The 10,287-nt window shown below is 36.6% G+C and overlaps 1 long non-coding RNA gene across 2 annotated transcripts; it reads left to right on the top strand.

Moving 5' to 3' along the window:
* Positions 1 to 4,116: 4,116 nt before the first annotated feature.
* Positions 4,117 to 9,527, top strand: LOC109110281. 2 transcript variants are annotated; one of them, XR_006154310.1, is made up of 6 exons: positions 4,117 to 4,668; positions 4,763 to 4,846; positions 5,395 to 5,459; positions 6,668 to 6,744; positions 7,644 to 7,673; positions 7,912 to 9,524. It is a non-coding gene; the product is annotated as an uncharacterized LOC109110281 (long non-coding RNA). The 2 variants fall into 2 exon arrangements; XR_006154309.1 differs by having other exon boundaries at positions 6,668 to 7,673; positions 7,912 to 9,527.
* The last annotated feature ends 760 nt before the right edge of the window (positions 9,528 to 10,287 follow it).

Here is a 10,287-nt window from a genome sequence, read left to right as displayed (position 1 = left end):
ACCTCTCTATCCGGGAAGTACTTGTCCCCAGACGCCTGAATCACGGCGCGAATTAACTGTGAGAGGGGTGGGGGTAATCCACAGAGAGTGGATATTACACTCTTTTAAAGTCATGATTTGGAGTGTATTCGGCAGGGCGGAGGTGGATCTCTTCGCATCAGTGGAGAACACTCACTGCCATGTTTTATTCACTGACACACTGTCCCACTGGGAGTGGATGCACTAGCTCACAGCTGGCCGAAAGTAAGCAAGTATGCTTTTCCTCCAGTGAAATTTCTGCCTCTAGTGCTTCGTAAAATCAGAGAGGAAAATAAATCTGTTTTGTTAGTGGCACCGAAATGACCCAATCAGCCGTGGTTCCCAGAGCTGGTGAAGATGCTGGTATCCCCCCGTCGTCTATCCCACTGAAGAGAGACCCCATACAATCAGAATGCTTGCATGTGCTCTCTCTAAAGGCAGCAATCCTGCTCACGCTGTCCTCTGTTAAGTGAGCTGGGGACCTGCAGGCACTGTCAATTGACAACTTGTGTATTCAGTTCGGGACAGGTGATTGCAGACTCAACTTAAAGCCTAGGAAAGGTTATGTGCCTAAAGTGCTTTCGACTCCATTTAAAGCGCAGGTCATAACACTAACTGCTTTTGCCCAGAAACATTGCCCGGACCGGAGCCACTCGATACACTCTTGCTGTGCCCTGTACGTGCAGTGCGCATTTATACCGAGTGTTCTATACAGTTCAGGCTCTTGGAGCAGCTAGTTGTATGTATGCTTTGGAGGGCGCACAAAAGGCCTGCCTGTGTCCAAGCAAAGGCTGTCACATTGGATTGTCAACGCAATTGCTTGGCTTTTGGCTCTAAGGGCGTGAAATGTTCTATAGGGATTCGGGCTCACTTAACCCGTGGACTCGCGTCCTCGTGGGCCTGGGCAAATAGCATATCTATTCAGTACATTTGCATGGTGGCAGGCTGGTCATCACCCAGCACTTTTGCAAGGGTTTATAACCTAAGATGTGTCGTCCCTTGCCTCACATGTTCTGTCAGTGCACATGCGCAAGCAGCGCACGCACCTACTCAGCCTCAGTTATGATCTGAGGCGCTTGCCTCAATGATTTCTACTAGGTCGTATACACCCCTGTATTGACGTACCACTAATTCAATGCTGTCCCTATCAGCTGATCACATTGTTATGATAATGTTCATGACCTCTTTTAGGACATGATCACCATCATACTCTACTTATTTGAGCACCGGTACGGCCATTGCATCATAACACATAATTCAATTGAAATTAAACAAACTTTAACCAATCTATGTGATGCCACCGGAGACGCCGCCATTTCACATTTGTTTCACTGGCATTAACTCCGCCCCTGGTGTGATGGGGCATCATCTAGTTGCCGTGCCCCCCTTGACTTTACATGGTTTCGACTAGGTCCTGTAGACCTGAGCTGTGTTTGCTCTCATTACGGTTCCGTATGTAAAACTTAACATACTTAGTCAAGCCAGGCTCCATCACTGTGACACGGCGGGATTTTATACGTTCCCATAGCAATGAAGAGTGACCGAATCGCAAGGGAACGCTCTCGGTTACTAACGTATCCTCGGTTCCCTGAGATGAAGGAACAAGACATTGCTCTTATTGCCGTGTCACCTATCTCAGGATCTTAGAATTTCAAGTGCTTCAGTCAAGATTCTGAATGGATGATGTACAAGCGCTGCTTTATATAGAGTGGGGGGCCCCTCATACTTTGCACGCTTGAACACCATTGGCCAGTTGCACTGGAGTGATTCAATAAGGCTTCAGTAGTATTTGGAGAAAAGGGTAATTCCCATAGCAATATCTCGTTCCCTCATCTCAGGGAACTGAGGTTACGTTAGTAACCAAGAGCGTTTTCAGGTAAGATTTCACTCGAGGTAAATTAGAAAAAAAAAATCCTTTGTTAATTCTGTGACACTTAAAAGTTACTAAGGCACTCTGTTTACTACAGGCAGTTTGTAATCACAATTTCTTGGAGGCAAAGGGCTAACATTAGATGCGCAGCAAAAGGCTAGGTCAGCCCAGCTTGTTTTTAGCTCAGAAACGTTCATACTGTAGTGCTGAAGTTTTTGTAAGTAGCCAAATTGATCTGAACATATCTTGTCCTCTGTTAACCCTCTGGAGTCGATTCACGTGTATATGCGTGTTGAGGCATCTTCTCCTGATAACCCTGAAAAGAACTTAAATTACACTTTCAGTTTTGATCATACAGATAAACAGCAATACATCAATCGAATCTGTAAAGGGTCTACTTTTATTTGTATACATACAAAATAACAACAAAACTTTGTGCATTTACAAAATAAAGAAAAATAAGGTGTGCTGTCTGCAGCCTTGGTCTGCGGTGATCTTCATTTAGAAATGCATCATTAAAATGAACTGTAACTCAGTAAATACTCAACACAGAGACATGAGAGATATATCTATAGAAAGCTTGACATGTCTACTTTTAAACTAAGCAAGTGCTACCGAAAACAAATATTCTGTGATTAAGTAATCCATATGAAAACAATGCGATGTCTGTCTTTTACGTCTCCCTTCATTATATCTAATGGGACCACGCCCCCACGCTGAATGCGCTATTGACATTAAAATGTTCCACGTGAAGCTCGCAACGGGTAAACGGACATACCACAGAAAACAAAGCAGTGAGACTGTTCTTCAAGTTTTTTTTTTTATTTTACTATTTGCTTCGCGCTGAGAGGAATAAGACATAATTCACCACAAGAAGATGCGCTGAGGATTACCTCAGGATTTGAGTTTTGGATTTCCTCAGAAAAAAAATGAAGTGCTTTATCCAGCAGAGATCATATACATGAGTAAAGTCTTACATATATACACATACTTGTTGTTAGTTTTCACATTACGTGTACACATTTTTACTAGTTAGACTTTTTTCCAAACTATAATTCCTGACTAAATGTATAATCAAAGTGAAACATTATGAAGTTTCATTCACATCATCTAAATGTTCTACTGTACTACTAGTATCAGCGACCATCAAAATAATGTTAATAATGCAGTTTATCATTTAGTTTATTTGAGAGCACATAAACTATATACACTTTGGAAATGCTAGTTATGTGATGTTCATTTATATATTTCAACATTACACAATACCAGTCAATACCTGTTTGCCAAAGCAGTAATATTGTGAAATATTTTTTATATTTAAAATAACTGCTTTCTATTTGAATATACTTTAAAATTTAATTTATTCCTGTGATCAAAGCTAAATTTTCAACATCATTACCCCAGTCTTAGTTCAAGTGTAACAATATACACTATACCATTCAAAAGCTGGGAGTCAGTATATATAGAAAATTAAAAACTTTTTTTTAGCACACATGTGATGATAAATAAAAACAATATGATAAATGTTACAAACAATGCTGTTCTTTTCAATCTATCAAAAAAAAAACTGGAAAAAATATATATATCTATATTTGTTTTTTTGAGTAGCAAATCAGAATATTAGAATGATTTCTGAAGGATTGTGTGACTGGAGTAATGATGCTAAGAATTCAGCTTTGAAAATCAGCTTTGATTGTTCCTAATAAACTGTTTAACTGCACTTGCAAGTGAATCTCAAGTTATATTGTGGGATAATTAAATATATTTTAAATAAACTACAAACATAAAAATATATGCATTTATTTTGTCCTCACATTCTTTCTTGTAACTCTTCCCTCTTGGTCACACACCTGACTGAAAGGCTCATTATGCAGGCCTTTGTCTTCTAAGGTGTGAATCACACTAATATTGATGGTCAATCATGCCTACTCGCATATGCCCTTTCTAAACAAAAAGTGTCTAAGAAATTTTAAATCAATCTATTGTTTTCTGTGAGTGAGTAAACAAGATGATTTTTACATACATTTTTGCAGCAAAAATTCAAGGCTACATGCTCCAGAATTTACAGTCTTGTGACACAAATATTGTTTTATTTGTTTTATGACCTTATTTCATTGACTTCAAAATTTTAGTTTTTCACTAAAAACACAATTAACGTTGTTTTCTTAAAAACACAATCATGTACATACATGCTATATACATATTATTGTAGCCCAGTTTGTACTGAATACAGTGTTTTCAGACTTTAGCCATGTATATGTTTAGAAACAACTGAAAAAAGCACAAAAGTCAAGGCATGTCAAAACTTCTCCAGGACCCCAAAACCCCCTTAGACCTCAGAGGGTTAAATAAACCGACCAGGTCATTAAAACTAGCAATTGTAGATGTTTATGTAAATGCTGTGTGTCTTTGATGCGTTTTAATCTTTATACAGTCTATGATTTTAATGGCCGTGCATGTTGATTCAAACACTGGAGAAGTCACCATGGAAATGGGCGGCACCACAGTAATGGACAAGCTGCGAATTAACTCTGTCTGTTGCTGTTCTTTTCTCTGCTTAGTTTCAGGTGAGTTTAGTAACCTAAAATCACACAAATAATATACAACTGTTCAGGACACATTTCTTACTTGTAATTGACACGCTTCTGTCGAATAATATTAAATACTATTGAAATAGTTTAGTGTCTTCGAAAAAGTCTGTTAGCATATTAACCATCTTAAGAACTTCCATCATTTACAGGAGCGCGAAAAGGAAATTAAGCGCGTTTTGATCTTTCATGGTAAACAAATGACCACCATTAAGTCTTATGTTTAATAATTTAATACCAATGTAGAATGTAGAAAAAAATGAAAAAAAATATTCTGTGATTTCAGGAGTGAAAAAATAATTCTACAACAACAGAGGCAATGGAGGGGGAAGGTCCAACAGAGCTGCTGACAGAGAAGTAGGAAACACAGGTGAACTGAGAAAGCTCATTAAATAACTTCATAAATTTTTTTTTTTTCCACAAAAGGTAGAACTTTAGTATGGGGAACAATTCTCACTTTTAACTAGTTGCTTATTAGCTTGCATATTGGTTGTTTATTAGTACTTATAATGCACACATTAATGCCTTATTCTGCATGACCATATTCTACATCCCTAAATCCTACCCAATACCTAAACTTAAACAGTACAACTGTACTATCTAGTTTATTGAGGCAAAAGTTAAAAGTGAATATGTGTTCCCTATACCAAAGTGTTACCCCACAAAATATTTAACCTATATCACCATGCATGTTATTTTCTTGTGCAAAATTATTTTTATTACAGTTTGTAAGGTTCTGACATCCAAACGTAAGTAACACTGAGCAATATAAAATGAAGTCTAAAACAAATTCTGTTAAGAAATTATTGTATGTACATGCTACTTTATCTTATCTGCATTTTACCTCTGCTGTAGCTTGTTTCCTTCTAATAAACCTTATATTATATATGCCCTGTGATAAACTGTTTATGTTCCTAGATTCTTCCATGCTGATGGCCTGCACTCCTGTCAAAGAAAATCTCAGGCTAAAAACCATATGACTAGTAAGCAAAACCTCTAAAATACACTACTGTTCAAAAGTTTGGGCTCTGTAAGATTTTTTGTTATTGAAAGTTATTTAAAATCAAAAAGTGTCTGTTAGGCCTGTCGCAATAAGCAATATATTGACTTATCATGCAATATATGTACATGACCTCAATAATTTTTGGTGACGCAATTTGTCACCCATCATATTTACTTATTATTATTTATTATTATTATTATATTTACTCAAAATTAATGTCACTATGTTTTGTACATTCCACTTGCACCTGTGTCTTTTGCAGCTTCTCATACATATCGTGGTGTGGTCATGAGGTGCTAGTTCAAACGTAAAAAATGCTTCTACAAAAGAAGTTTCATCTGCACATATGGTCTTGTTTAGGGATCTGTGCCTTTGTGCATCTGACTGCTAAGTAGGGGTTGTGTTTTTCAGTAATAGTGTGCACCCTTAATTTACAGAGAAAAGATGGTCAGGGAAAAAATTCTGTAGATGGAAAAAACTCCATACGAATTCTTTGTGCATTTTTCTTTTTTGGTATTTGTTAGTATTTATTCAAGTTTTTAAGGTATCTAAAAATTTGATACTTAATTTCCATAATCTAAATATTCTTAAAAATTAAAAGTTTGTTGTCATTTGGAAGTGTGTAGGCCTTGTTGCATTATTATGCTGTTACATTATGATTATATATTCAGTGGCATAAAATGAAAATAATATCGCTTATCGCAATCATTTCTGGGGCAATATATCGCACAACAAAAAGTTGTTATCTTGACAGACCTAGTGTCTGTGAAAACACTTTAGGGTAAAATAATCAGCGAAATGGCATAGGTGACAAATATAATGTTATAGTGGTTGTAGTAATGATAAACTATTATTATAATAGGATGTTATGGTCATTAATATATTTTCTCTAGGTCTGTTTTGAGTTATGTTTCTCAGAAATAAATAACTTTTTGAGTGGAGCACTGTAGTATGGTGTCTATGCATTTTTTACTGATAAATTCTTAAATGCCTGAAGTTGTCGACCCCCTGAACCACAGTCAGCATTTAAAATAAAAAGTATTTGTTATTTTTCACAGATATCTGGCCAACTTGCTCACTGCTCCTACTCTTAGCCTCTAAAATGTTTGAATTAAATCACCAATGCAATATCAGGTTGTAAAAATATCATTAGAGTTCTTACAGTTATGGCTGTGCTCTTGTTACCAGATGTAATCCCTAGAGTTTGGTGCCGAGATTCTTCAGGACAAGGCCTTGATGCCATCAAGCCTTGGTACATGAAGATGGTGAGTTTCCTAATAGCTGCCACTGTCCCAGATCAAAAGACTGAACACAACAGGCTTCAATCTGTATTAACCTATTTTGATAGGTTTAATGTTACATTATTAGCTCGGAAAATACCCTCATGTCATTTTGAATCATCTTCAGAACACAAATTAACATGTTTTTGATCAAATCCGATGGCTCAGAGAGGTTTGCCACCCAAACTCTCAAGATCCATAAAGGTACTAAAGACGTCCTTACAACAGTCAACGTGACAAGAGTGGTTCTACAGTAATTTTATGAAGCGACGTGAAAATTTTTTACACTTAAATCCAACAGTACCAAAACTGCACAATTTCCAGAATCCACAAATAATATGTTGTTTACCACTCTTAACAAAGCTGATTCAGTGCTGTGCTTAGATCTTAAACCAGACTGAAAAGGATCCAATATATTATTTTAAATAAAGTAATGTGATAACTGATTTAAAACAGCTTTCTCCAATACTTTTGATGATAATGACAATTTTGAAATAGGTCTATAGTTGTTAAAATCAGCAGGATCCAGATTTGCTTTCTTTAGCAGCAGATGAACCACTGCATGTTTAAAACAGGATGGAACTGAACCTGTCTCAAAGATTTTGTTTATGAAGAAACACCAAAACTTCTCACACAACTCTCGGCTATTACCAACACCAATCCCGAAGGAGAAGCTTTGGACAATGGGAATTTTGAGAAATCAGATTTGAAAAATATTAAGACCTTTACAAGGCAACTGCATCTTGAAATTTGACCAAAGAATTTTGCAATAACTGATAAGAAACTTGTAATTTGTCATTTCTCCATTTTCTTTCTGCCCTTCTATGCTCCTCCTTCTACACATCACTGACCGGCTTTCCTGTGTAACCGTAACCGTGATTCAGGGTGTCCACCATCATATTTATCCAAATGAGGTTTGTTACATTAATACATGGATGCTTTATATTTTTCATTAATCGTTAATACTGTATAAAAATTACAAATATTAAAGAGTGCAGGTCAAAACATTTGTAGCATAATATTGCCCAAAAGTAACTATCATCTATTGAGCTAAAGTTAAATTAAACCTGTAATAATAATTTGTGTTACCAGATGAGATACATTGTAATGGCTATGTACAATAGATTTTAAACGGTGCTCTCTTTATGGCAGGTTCTCTGGGATCCCCAGCTGAAGGCATGAAGACATCAGATGTTGGCCTGGACATATGTACCAACAGCACACCACACTGCCCTCTGCTTTTGCATGGATGGCTGATTACTACCATGTTCTGTGAGGGTATTATTATAGCAAAACTGAGCACCTGTGACAGTGGGATTTGTAGTTTTAAAAAAATAGTCACATGAGTATATTTGAAGTTACAGAGAAAAAGCTTTTTTAGAAGTTGCAAACTTTTTTCTCTCACAAAAAACACAACAGTTACACCTTTTCAAATTATTTTCTGGTGGTGCCCAAATCCTATTCTACAAATCTCAAATTAAGAAATTCATATGCTCACAAGTAAGCAGCGGACACGCTAGACTTTGAGCATGCAAATTTTCTTCGGACACTACGTCGTGATATGACATCATGCTCTGCAGTGTCTTTTTTATAAACATGAATTCAACATTTAACAAATAGTATATTCAAAATATAAAATGTACTTGACTTCACTACATTTAACTTTTTTTTTTTTTTTTCTAATTCAGCCAAGATGTCACACCTTCATGTATCAATTTTCTACTCTTTACACATAGTCACGTGATGCGAATTCGCAGGTCCTCCCGCATTTGTGTTCATATGAATGAAATGGAATCAAAAGCGTAGTGTGACCGCATCTTTATTCTGCAGTTGCTGCACATCTGTATCAAAAGTGTGAAGTCATGGACACATTTCATTTGTGGACTGATATGCGAGATCTCACATAGAACATCAGTATGTGACATCCCACTCACACGTGCTAAAAAAATGAAAAAATTTACTAATTTCTAGACTTTCATAAGGAAACAGCCAAGCGAACAAAACTACATAAATGTTATAATAAATAAATGAAATGTGCAGTTTTTAGATTATATTTTAATTAATAAAAATTCTAGACTTTTTATGTAGTGAATATAGTGTTTATGTGCAAATATTGCTGTGCTTCTTGGCTTGGATGTTTAGCTGTGTCTTTGTTTACTGCTTGTTATATCAGCTTGCTAAACGCCAAGAGCTCCATCAAGCCACTCCCATAATAGCTGTCATCTTTCAAATTAATGCATGATTCTACATTATCGTTATAGCATGTGTGAAAGACTCAAAAAAATTACTTCGTAATTGGGTTAATGATGAATACATTTTTCAGTGAGTAATCAGACTATAAATGTATTATTTTCAATTTAATTTTGTAATTATTACAAGAGTACCCTGGTGAACCAGGGACAATAATTTTAGATAATAAAGTAACTGTGATTGGGACAGATGCGATCTAATCCTGTTTACATGAAAAAAGCCTGCTCCTGAGCAGGTTTAAATTTACAGACCTGTTACTATGACAGCAACTCCGAGATGAGCTTCAAAGAACCAAACAATCCAAGATCATGCCAAACTTTCAACAGTAAAATCCAGCTAACTGAGTTACCGACATACAAATAACGGCCCCCAGGAGACTCTGGTGTATATTCAGCAGGATTCTATAATGATAATGTGCTGTGTGACACCGTTAGAATTGGGGTTCTCAATTCTGGACTTGGAGTCAGACTCAAAACCTGGATACCCTGCTGAAAAAACAGCATATGCTGGTTACGTATGTTTTGATGCTGGGATGCTGGTCATGTGCTGGTTTATGCTGGTCCTTTTACTGGCAAAGGACCAGCATAAACCAGCAAAGGACCAGCATCCCAGCATCAAAACATACCTAACCAGCATATGCTGTTTTTTTCAACAGGGTATTTTAGGCAATATAGAAATCCTAGCCAAGACATATCTGGGAAAAAGATTACACACCTTTTCAGTAGGAAGAATCGCTGACAACTCTGAGTTTTCATTGTCTACAAACTATGTTTCACAACTAAACACACTTGAGAACTGAAATGGAAAAAAGTAAGATTCAAGAGAATGGATTTATCCATGCCAAAAATAGTAGCCCGCAAAAAGCTTTCAGTCCAAGTTGTCTGTACGCTGATTTGCAGTGAGAAAAAAAGACATAAGAAGAATATGAAAGAGAGAATGATTCTTGCAGATGCCATATGTGCTGATGTTTTGATTCAGATCTATGACTTCAGCCCCAACATTTCCTTTGTTCTGTATCTTGCCCTCATATTGGCTGTTAGTTGTCACCTGTGTCATTTCCAGTCAAAACACATTTAACACTGCAGGACTAAGAATCGCCAACAGGTCCAGCTATTTAGCATGCCAAATATCACACAGGCACTGGCGATGCATTGACGCTTTTCCCAGATCACATTTTTCATAACAAACACTACATGATTGTCACTCGCATGAACAAGCACAGATTTGTCGGCGATTTCCACAAAACTGTGAGAGAGTGAAAATCAGGGCAAAAGATCC

The sequence above is a fragment of the Cyprinus carpio genome, chromosome B3, assembly GCF_018340385.1.
Source record: "Cyprinus carpio isolate SPL01 chromosome B3, ASM1834038v1, whole genome shotgun sequence".
NCBI lineage: Eukaryota > Metazoa > Chordata > Actinopteri > Cypriniformes > Cyprinidae > Cyprinus > Cyprinus carpio.
Note: the sequence above shows the minus strand (reverse complement) of the source record. Positions and strands in the feature narration are given on the sequence as shown.